Source organism: Octopus bimaculoides, chromosome 1 (genome assembly GCF_001194135.2).
Source record: "Octopus bimaculoides isolate UCB-OBI-ISO-001 chromosome 1, ASM119413v2, whole genome shotgun sequence".
In the NCBI taxonomy this organism is placed as follows: domain Eukaryota; kingdom Metazoa; phylum Mollusca; class Cephalopoda; order Octopoda; family Octopodidae; genus Octopus; species Octopus bimaculoides.
In genome coordinates, this window is record NC_068981.1 from 162,422,675 (window position 1) to 162,434,517 (window position 11,843).

At 33.2% G+C, this 11,843-nt stretch overlaps 1 long non-coding RNA gene across 3 annotated transcripts in view; it reads left to right on the forward strand.

Moving 5' to 3' along the window:
• LOC128249279 (uncharacterized) overlaps window positions 1-11,843 on the forward strand; it is a 45,193-nt gene that overhangs the window by 31,952 nt on the left and 1,398 nt on the right. The window contains exon 2 of one of the 3 annotated variants that reach the window (XR_008265371.1): window positions 9,268-9,388. The exons of 1 other annotated variant lie outside the window; for it this stretch is intronic. This is a non-coding gene — a long non-coding RNA (uncharacterized LOC128249279). Of the gene's footprint in view, window positions 1-1,527; window positions 1,539-9,267; window positions 9,389-11,843 lie in introns of those variants that run through there. One more of the 3 variants, XR_008265373.1, reaches the window with a different exon arrangement.

Consider the following 11,843-nt stretch of genomic DNA (forward strand, 5'->3'; position numbering starts at 1 on the left):
ATATATATATATATATATATATACATGTGTGTGTGTGTGTGTGTGTGTGCATGTGTGTAATTACTAATCATGAACATTTTGATTATTACATAATTCTGAGCTTTCAGAAACAGCTATCAATTTAAAAGCCTATACATTCTCTCCTTAGTATTCTATATGTTTTATGTTCTATGTAAATATATTTGTCTATATGTAGATAAATATGTATATGTATGTACGTATGAATGTATGTGTATATGTATGTATGTGCATGTGTGTACATATGTGTGTGTGATTTTATCTTCTGAATATAAGTAATTATATATATATATATATATATATATATCCCTATATATGTATCTATGTTTATTTATATATATATGTTTATATATGTTTATCTATGTCAAGCCTAATAATGTTTATCTGCATCACTGTTTCCATATCAGCTCAGCTTAATTTCTCTTATAGCCTCTCTTGACACCATGGACCTAGTCTTCAATAAAATGTTTCAGAGTTTAAGTTCAAATTATTCAAACACTGCTATGAGTTTTCTATATGAATCTTGTCCAGTTCTCATTTTGTAACTGTATGTGTATGAACACACACACACACATATAGATATATATATGAATTCTTTTAAGAACAGAAATTTAATGAACTCTATGGGCCTTAGTAAATACATTTGGGAACTTAAATCAAAAAGAATAAAATACGAGTTAAAATGGGAAATAGTTTACAAGGCTGAATCATATAGGATAGGGAATAAATTCTGCTTATTATGTACTAACGAATTTAAAGAGATATTATTAGCTAACAAAAAATTGATTAACTCCCACGATGAAAATGATATTGAATGCAGACATAAATTAAATTACTTATATCATAAGTTTAGATAACCAATTTATTTATTTAAACTTAGTATTAGGTACCGACTTATAGTTATGATCAGTAGCGTAAAATACTTCAAATTAGCTTTAGAATACACTTTAATCATCACAACGTTATACAAAATTGGAACATATAACTACCTTTACTTTAAGTATTCAACCATAATATTAGCAGTCTTTTACAATGTTTCATAACATTAATTAAGTAATATATAACCTTCGTATTTGGTATAGTTATTATTCTGCGTAAATCTGAGAGTTTTAAGTATTTTAGTATTATTAATCTTCAATAAACTTTGTATTTTAGGTAGATTTTCTTTTTCGATATTTTCGTTATTATTTTAGTAATTATAACACGTATTTACCTCTGGTAACGGACGCCACGTTTATCACGTGACTTTTCAGTATTAATCTTCATGGCATTATTTACGTAATATAGAATTTTCGTATGTGTATAGTTATTACTCTGCATTAATTTGCAAATTTAAGTATTTTTGATCCTCAAGAAACTTTTTATTTTAGGTAGATTTTCTTTTTCGATATTTTCGTTGTTATTTTAGTAATTATAATACGCATGTACTTCTGGGTAATAGACGCCATATTTATCACGTGACCTTTTAGTATAAATTCTATAGCACAGCCATTTTTGTTTTAGTCGACAGTTAGCAGCCGGTAGATAAGTCACGTTTACTTATTTTAATTTTATAAACAATATTGGCATCCGTCTTTTAGTAACTTTGTACACTAACACATTTTTTTTATTATTATCTACTTATTCCATAATGTTTTAACTTTGTTTACTATAATATTTTTAGATTGTAACTCTTAATAATTATATTAATACCGTTAATGTAGGGATTAGTTTACAGATTTTGTCTCTTTATATATATTTTTATTCCTCATGTTTATGTTTATTCCTTGAATGATTTTAGATATTTTCTTAGAGATTTGACCTGAAGAGTGACTGATTTGGGGAGTAAAATCATTTCCCCGTTCTTGGATAGAATTTGCTTATGACTTTATATAGTCCTATTTCAGCCATGAAACGGTGTAGTCTATGTACTAGCACTAAATTTTTACATTTATACTTCCATACTGTATATTATCGTATTAATTTTTACTGTCCAATTTATAAATTTGACTTTTAAATTTTTTAAATTAATATTTTTATGATTTATTTATGTAATATGTTATTTCATTTAAATTTCTAGATTAAAATCTTAGATATATTAAGATGGTATATGCCTCACAATATGGATTTGGACGGGTTCTGGGTTGTAGAGTGGTGGTTCGTCTCTAAATTAGTTATATACATATATATTATATATTTGGAAACCCGGTATAATATTATACCGATTTTTGCCTGTAAGGTTGGAATAAATTTTTTACTCCCTAATATTATTACTATATATATATATATATATATATAGTAAAGATTATTTGCCAACGTAATATGGCAGTCCTGGTTAGGATGATTGTTACTGTTATTTAGCCCAGGAAACATTGTCTCCAGCTGGGCCTAAATAACAGTTACAATTGTCCTAACCAGAACTGCCACATTATGTTGGCAAATAATCTTTACTCTAGAATACTGTTAGTGTATGTCTATCATTCAGAGATTTAGAAATAATAATTTTATATATATATATGCATGCATATATGGGTACAGGATGTAACCAACGGTGCAAATAACATGAAATGCATAAACAACAAGGAAGAAATGAAGAACAGGACAAGTAAACAGAGAAACGCCACTTCATCAGTTGTCGGCTCTCCAGCTACTCTTCATTTCGAGCGTTCAACAACAATATGGGTCTTCAAAGACAGTTGCTTGATGCGACTCTCTATACTCTTTTCTTCCTCCATTTTACTCCCCCTACCTCCTTCACCCTTTTCTATTTGTCTCTCTGTCTCTCCCCTTTTCTTTCTTTTTCTTTCTCTTTCTCTCGTTGCTTCTTTTCAAAAAACTGTTTCTCCCAGTGTTCATTATTTGCCGCTCATTCTGGTCTAACGACCTTCTGTATTTCCTTTTGGTTTAGATGTACGACTTCACTGTCATGTTTTTGTTCCCAACTTTAACCCTCTATAAATCCTAAATTTTATTTTAGAATTTACAGGAGCAACTCATATTGTCACTGAATGCTCAAAATGCGGGGTAGATAGACAGCAGACAACTGATGAAGGGTCCTTTCTCTGTGTTCACTTGTCCTTTCTCCATTTTTCTCTGTGTTTACGCATTTAACTCATTTGTTTATGTATTCATGTTATTTGCACCATTGGTGATGTCCTGTACCCATATGTGCACATATATATATATATACATATATATATATATATATATACATATATATATATATATATATATACATATATATATATATACATATATCATATATTATTTATTATTTAATTAAATGTGACACATCCATTTCCAAGTATATATGTATGTATATATATATATTATTTAATTAAATGTGACACATCCATTTCCAAGTATAGATATATATATATATATATATATATATGGGAGAATGTACGAAAAAACAACAGACGAGAACAGGTTGTGTAAATAACAAAAGGCTGTATTAGTATGACGCTCGGGAATACGGAAAGTCTTTGACGTTTCGAGCTACGCTCTTCAACAGAAAGAATACGGAGACAAGGAGAAAAACACGGAGAAAAATATATATATATATATATATATAAATATATATATATATATATAATTAAAATAGTAGGGTAAAAAATTGGATATTAATTAATATCAATTTAATACCAGGAAACTAGCACATTAAAAGAAACAGAATTCAGAAAAAATTATCTGAGATCTCAAAAGGATTCCAAAAGGATCTCTTTATATATATATATATATATATATATATATATGTAGGTAATGAGGTTGAAGAAAAATATTACAAATCCAACAGTTGTGTCTGGGGTTCAGTGGTCCGAAATAATGTTTGTAGGTTGATTCCCTCTTCAGATAAGATGAGCCTCTGTCTTCAGGGAAGAGATCTTACTTTTAAGTTGTTGACAGAAATATATATACATTTTTTTGTGTTTCATGTATTTGATGGTATTCGATGACTGGCACCTGTGCCAGTGGAGCGGGATCACTGCCAGAGCAGCGGTCTCACTTCTGTGCCAGTGGCATGTAAATTGCACCATTTGAGCACGATCGTTTCCAGCTTTGCCTTACTGGCACTCGTGCCGGTGGCATGTGAACAAAACATTGGACTGACTCCTGTGCAGGTGGCACATAAAAAAAACACCATTTGAGCATGGCCGTTGCCAGTACCGCTGGACTGGCTCTCATGCTGGTGGCACGTAAAAACACCTACTACACTCTCAGAGTGGTTGGTGTTAGGAAGGGCATCCAGTTGTAGAAACTCTGCCAGAACAGATTGGAGTCTGGTGTAGCCATCTGGTTCGCCAGTCCCCAGTCAAATCGTCCAACCCATGCTAGCATGGAAAGTGGACGTTAAATGATGATGATTGACCTGCCTAATTTACTTATTACATTTACTTCTCTCTCTCTCTCTTGAGATATATATAATTTAATTTATATAAGGGCATTACTATACAATAATGCCTCACGCTTAGAGGGTCGCGAGGGAATGCAACTTTGAAAGTTACATTCCCTCGCGATCGGTAAAAATGTGCTTATTTTGGTAGTTTTGACTTATGAAGTCCCTCTAAGCGTGTGGCATTATTGTATAGTAATGCCCTTATATATATATATATATATATATTTATGGAAAAATAATGGTTTTTTTCCTTATGAGGTTTTTTCACACTAACTACTTGATAAATTCTTATAAAGATTTTATCCTTACATTATATATATATATATATACGTATATATAATATCACCGTCGTCGTCGTCATCATTGTCACCATCATCATCATCATGTAACGTCCATTTTCAATGCTGGCATGAGTCGTATGGTTTTGACGGGCTGGTAAGACTGGGAGCTGCACCGGACTCCATTGTCTGTTTTGGCATGATTCATGACTGGATATCCTTCCTAATACCAACCACTTGACAGAGTGTACTAGGGTGTTTTTTTATATGGCACCAGTGCCTTTTATGTGGCACTAGTACCACTGCGTTTTATGTGGTACTAGCACCAGCACATTTTACGTGGCATCAGCACCAACAGGGTCACTGAGTAACTTGCAAAACAAACCCCTCCCCACACTCATTTATGAAGAAGGAATAGTTGTGTGTGGGGTGTCTTTCTGTTGGTTGATGAGAGATTAGAGGTATAGAGGGACAGGTGTGTCCCTTGAAGGTATGCACTGATACATCTTCCCAACCAGCTGTCTCTATCTTAGAGTCAAACTCACCTGCTCTCTTTATCATAAATGTGTGTGTGTATGTATACACACGTACACACATATATACAGAGAGAGACAGGCAGACAAACAGACAGACTAAGAGGGAAGGAATGAGAGGAGGGAAGAGAGAGTGAGTGAGACAATACAATGTTAGTGATAGCATTGTTTCCATAGACTAACCCATCGATTCTCCACACGGCTGGTGACAAATAATGATGTTGAAATTGTTTCTCATTTTACATATAGCAAGCTTTTCAGTGATGTGACAGGGAATTGAATTTTATGGTAATTCTACACTCTCATGTTCTCAGTTTCTGTCTTGTTTTGTATAAATACGAAGCAGACAGATCTAGCTATGAATATTTCTTCATTATATTGATTTTTTATTTGTTCATAATGGATGAGATAGTTGACACCTCACACTAATACTATCTTATTACTCTGGCAGAAAAATCTCTTGTTTATATCCTGTGAGGTTTAACTGTAGTTATTGAATGGCCAACAGATAACTAACAGATGTCATTGGCTAGAAAAATGGCACAAGTTAATCCGAAGACCCAGTGTTTGGTAATATAACATTCCTATGAAAAATCTTCTATGGGTTTCCAGGTTGCAATGTTATGGGAAAAGAAAATGATATTTAATAACAGTCATGCTTTTTGTTTTTTCCGTTCTTCAAAATTATTTGTGAAGTAAATAAATTGGCACCAGTTGGCAACAATGAAAAGCGTATGGAATTTATCTCTTGCTCTCTGGCATTCTCCACAATATTTCATGATTAAATTGCTTGCAAAGAATGGCAAGTTTTCAAAGTGGTAGCACACTAGCTGAAATGCCTTATAGCATATATAATTACAGACATTTTTACACTTCTCACTAGCTTCATTCAATTGACTGTAAGTTATACAGAGGTATTTCATTCTATAGTGCAGTTGCTTACATCGACCTTACAACTTATTTGTTTATTGATGGGTACTTATTATGTCAATATATTTTAATGAGCCACTGTGTTTTGGGGATGTAAAAAAACCAACACCAGTTGTCAAGGAGTGGTGGGCAGGGACAAATACAGACACAAAGACATGCACACACACATTTAAGTATAAATATTTGTGTGTATATGTGTGCATATATATATATATATCATCATCATCGTCGTTTAACGTCCACTTTCCATTCTAGCATGGGTTGGACGATTTGACTGAGGACTGGTGCAACCAGATGGCTACACCTGGCTCCAATCTGATTTGGCAGAGTTTCTACAGCTGGATGCTCTTCCTAACGCCAACCACTCAGAGAGTGTAGTGGGTGCTTTTTACGTGCCACCGGCACGAAGGCCAGTCAGGCGGTATTGGCAACGGCTATGATGTATATAAAACTTACTTGGAAAAGGATGCGTGGCGTTCGATCACATAATAATATAAATAATATATATCCATACATATATGTACATACCTACATCTATATGTATACATACATGCATATATGGGTTGTTCTCAGTCCTGTTTTTACTGTCTTGTTCTCACTGTCCTGTTCTTCTTAACACTTTCACCTTCCGCAAAAAATTCCAAATTTTATTTAATTTGCTTTGTGGGAAGGACTGTTCCAACGAAGTCGCGTATTGTCCTTGCCTTCAAAACGTGGAGTAAATGGAACAGGGACAACTGACGGAGGGTTATACTCTTTATGTTGCATGTCTCATTTCTCTGTTTGTTTTTTTTCGTTGTTCGAAAGAAGTTTGTTTTCTGTTTTCGTCTTTATCTTTTTGTTTCGCATTGTGCTTAACGTTTTTCTGATGTCCTGTACCCATATATGCATGTATGTATACATATAGATGTAGGTATGTACATATATGTATGGATATATGCATATGTTTATATATTATTTATATTATATATATATATATATATATATATATATATATATATACACACACACACACACATATTTACATATATATTTGCACACACGTGTGGGTGTGGGTGTGTGCGCATGTGTATTTAAATATAGTAATCGGTGTGCACTCAAAGCAATGATTAGTAACTTTATGAAACCGGTATGCTTTTGAATTTCTATAACAATTCAAAATGACTTCTATTACTTTTATTCCTACCTCAGTTCATCTAATTGTATATATCTATCATTACATTTCATAAAAAACCTTAATTTTTTTTGATTTCCAATGTGCATTTTCGCTCATTTTTCTTCTTACTTTCCCCTTACATTTCCATGTGTAGTAACTATTTTGTTTTTGTAACATATTTCTATTATATATATATGTGTGTATAATAATATTAGGGACAAAATCCAAAATTAAAGGTAAAAACTCAATTAAAATCAATTTATAAAAAATTAAAACTAAATTGAGCTTTATAAATTAAAATATATAGTTTTAGGGAAAAGAACCAAGTTACAAATATATAAAAAGACAACGCTCATTATTATATTAGGAGATTATACATACATTTTAACACTTTACAGTATACTTACATATATATATACATAATTCTAAAACAACAGGATTACTAAAGGAAGACCAGAATTTAAGGGAAGAGAAAACTAAAAAGTCTCATGATATTCATTGAAGGATTTTATTTCAGATATTCTCATTTTAAAAATCATCTCCGGTTAATTGTTGAGAGGACGTTGGTGTTCCCTTCAGCAGAGGTTTGTGCTCTCTGAGTGCTCTTATTACTATTATTATTATTGTTGTTGTTGCTATTATTAGGGCAGCAGGCTGACAGAATCATTAGTGCACTGGATGAAATGCTTAGTGGTATTTCACCCATAGCTACATTCTGAGTTCAAATTCTGCTGAGGTCAACTTTGCCTTTCATCCTTTCATGTTCGATAAATTAAGCTCCAGTGAAACACAGGGGTCGATGTAATTGACTAGCCTTCTCCCCCAAGTTTCAGGCCTTGTGCCTATAGTAGAAAGGATTATTATTATTATTATTCAGTAGTTTTACTTTTATAGCTTGCTTTCACTTCACTAACGAGCGCAGCTCTGTGGGCCTTGGTTATGTGCTGTGGTTTGCTGTGGTGCTCTTATGGTTACTGTATTGAAAGTGTTTTGCGTAGGATGTGTGCAATGCCCAGTTGTGCAATTTTCTGTATGTTATATATACTTGTAAGTCCTGGTGTTTTTGTTATGTATTTGTCTGAATATTTTTTTATCATACCTAATGCACCCACTATGATAGGAATCGTTTCTGTTTTTAGATTTCACATTCAAGTTACCTCAAATTAATATTATATATATATATTATATATTATTATTATTATTATTATTATCATAAGGCAGTGAGCTGGCAAAATGTTTAGCTGCATTTTGTTCATTTTTACATTCTAAGTTCAAATTCTGCTGAGGTCAACATTGCCTTTCATCATTCTGGGGTCGATGAAATAAGTACCAGTTACACACTGAGGTCTATGTAATCGACTTAATCCCTTTGTTTGTCCCCTCTATGTTTAGCCCCCTGTGGGCAATAAAGAAATAAATATTCTAATTAAGGCAGCAAGCTGGCAGAAACATTAGCACGCCGGGCAAAATGCTTAGCGGTATTTTATCTGTTTACATTTTAAGTTCAAATTCCACCAAGGTCAACTTTGACTTTCACCCTTTCAGGGTCAATAAATTAAGTATCAGTTGCATACTGGGGTCAATCTAATCGACTGGCCCCCGCCTCCAAAATTTCAGGCCTTGTGCCTAGGGTAGAAAAGATGAAATAAGTATCAACTGAACACTGGTGTTGATGTAATCAACTTGTCCTGTCCCCCTAAAACTGCTGGCCTTGTGCCAAAATTTGAAATCATTATTATTATGTTTTATATTTTATGGAGAGTGAATGTATTCAGACAATTTTATGGATAGATTCCTATGTCTGTTGTACTTAATAAAAAAAATCTGGGTTTTTTTTATTATTATTATTATTATTAAGCTTTAGAGCATTTAAGTACCCAATCCTTTTTGCCTAGAGGTGGTAAATATAAAGCTTATCTTTAGATCTATATTTTTTTCATAATTTATTTTGTTAATATTTGTTCATTTCCATAACAGTGTGAGTTTCTTCCTCTGGCATACAAATCCTCAAAATTTCGAAGACATTTTCAAAATTTTGTAAACATTAACAAGGATTTTGAAAAAAAAAAATGGGAAAAAAAGACCTGACAAGCTGAAGGTAAAAAAATTAACTCTTAAGCATGTAAACACAAACACACTACACAGACAAAAGGAAATGGCAATTTTACAAACAACCAACAACAGAAATGGCCAACCAGTAAATGCATTGCTGCCCAAAATGGAACAAGCACATACTGCTTGATTCCAAGCAGATGTGTACAGCTTTCCAATGGGTTTTCGCTTGATCATTTAGTGTAAATACCAGTGACACTGATGGGCTTTAGCATCTGGTTGATGGCCTTCCATGTAAGCCTATGTGGTAAGAAGCTTGTTTCCCAACCACATAATTTCAGGTTCAGTCCCACTGCATGACACCTTGGGCAAGTGCCTTCTGCTATAGCGTTGGGCCAAACAAAGCCTTGTGAGCAGGTTTGGTAGACAGGAACTGAAAGAAGCCTGTTGTATATATATATATATATATGGGGCAGGGGCTGTCCTTTCCCCCACCATTGCTTGAAAACTGGTGCTGGTGTGCTTCCATCCCCGTAACATAGTGATTCAGTAAAAGAGATCAATAGAATAAGTGTCAGGCTTAAAAATAAAATAAATACTGAGATAAGTACTGGAGTCGATTCGTTTGACTAAAAATTCTCAAAGACAGTGCCCCAGCATGGCCACAGTCTAATGACTGAAACAAATAAAAGACAGTAGTTGAGATAGAGGTAGCAGTAAGTGGTTGTGCATGAGAAAAATCACCTGGTGGGGTGATTTGCCCTACAAATTTTATGTGTATATGCCAGATTTCATCAGCAGAACTGGAGAATTCCCAGAGCTGTGAGCTGGTGGATGGTAGCACTCTTGAGGAAGGATGTGAACAAATGAATACAATTGATAATTTTCAATCAAAAGTGAACTGAAGAATGTTTGATCAGATGCTGTGTAATATTTATTTTTACTGTAAGGTAGCAAACTGGCAGAATCGTTAGCAATGTTGAGCAAAATGCATAGTGGCATTTCATTCATCTATACTTTTTGAGTTCAAATTCTGCTGAGGTCAACTTTTGCCTTTCGTCTTTTCAGGGTCGATAAAATAAGTACCAGTTTAAAACTGGGATTCATGTAATCATCTTACTCCCTCTCTCGAAAATAATAGCCTTGTGCCACAATTTGAAACCAATATTTGTTCTGGTTCTTTGTATTCTGAGTTTAAATTCCGCCATTGTTTACTTGGATGGTAGACTTAATCTGTAGCTGAGTCTAACACACACAGTCACTAGGTTTCATGCTGAGACAAATCTCTTGACATAAAACCAACAGCAGCCTTGTTAACCCACAAATAAAAGACAAAAGTATATACATACACACACACACATATATATGTATACAACTTGTACATACATACATATATAAATGTATGTACATATATATATGCGAGTATGATACTTTCTATGAACAACATGTTTGTTTTTTTTTTTCTTTCTGAAAGAGGATGATACTAGTTAGATATAGCATTTTTATGGCTGTATATTTTTATTATATGAAAATTATACAGGAGAAAGTTGATTATATATTCAGTACGATATTTTATCACCGACTCTCCTGTCTAGAGTATAAATAATTCTATGCAGCCTCTGTTAAAAGCTTTGACCATTATTATATACAGTTTTTACATGCAAACGAACACACACACAAAACCTAGTAACATTTTTTTTGACAAATTATTACGGCTTTTTCCTAAACTATGTAGCTTACATAAATGTTTATTTATCCTAACATAAATAAAATTTACAGACATTGATTTGGCATAAATAATGAGTAACATCAAAATAATTATCACACCACTGGAGCTAAAAATCAGTGAAGAATCTTCAGGAAACAGCAGTTATAAAAGTCATTATAAGAGAAACTGGTATAAATATAAATACTTTCTATTTACTTTTAGAATAATAATCAGAAATGGACAGTTGGTCAATGTTGTTTGGGTTAACTGTGCGTACGAAATTTCTTTACTTCATGAAGAGGAGACAAAATGTGATCAAAATACCAAAGTCACTGAGAGAATCAGAGCGAGTCCAGTTTCATACTGCATACATTTTTAATTTGCTTTAGTCATTAGACTGCAACCATGCTGGGGTACTGTCTTGAAGAATTTTTTACTTGAATGAATTGAGCCCAGCACTTTTTTTTTAAGCCTGGTTCTTATTCTATCAGTCCCTTTTGCTGAACTGCTAGCATACGGAGACGTAAATACACTAGCACCGGTTGTCAAGCAGTGGTGGGTGACAAACACACATATATACATACGTACACATATATATATGTATACACACACACACACACACCTTCTTTTTAATTCTTTTAATCTTTACTTGTTTCAGTCATTTGACTGAAGCCATGGACTTATTCTTAGTAAGCCTTGTACTTATTCCATCGATCCCTTTGCTGAACTACTAAGTTACTGGGACATAAACACACCAATATATATATATGTGTGTGTGTGTGTGTGTATATAT